Below are 247 nucleotides of genomic sequence, written 5' to 3' on the forward strand. Positions count from 1 at the left end.
GCCTAGGCGGCCCCCGCGCCGGGCATGGTCCGCCCCCGGCGGGACGGGGCTGCGCCGCCGGCTTCTCGCGCTCCCTGGTCGGCGAAAAGCGTCCCGACAGCGGCGCCCTCTGCTCCACCTTGGAGGCAGGCGGGCGGCGGGGCTGGCTCCCGGCAGCTCCCCGCGGGCTCAGGCAGCGCGGGCCGGGAGCACCGGGAATCTCCATAGACAGCCCAGGATTGGGAAGGTGCGGAGCACAAACCCCCTT

This window comes from Gavialis gangeticus, unplaced genomic scaffold, assembly GCF_001723915.1.
Source record: "Gavialis gangeticus isolate Ggan-Ray unplaced genomic scaffold, GavGan_comp1, whole genome shotgun sequence".
Classification (NCBI taxonomy): domain Eukaryota; kingdom Metazoa; phylum Chordata; order Crocodylia; family Gavialidae; genus Gavialis; species Gavialis gangeticus.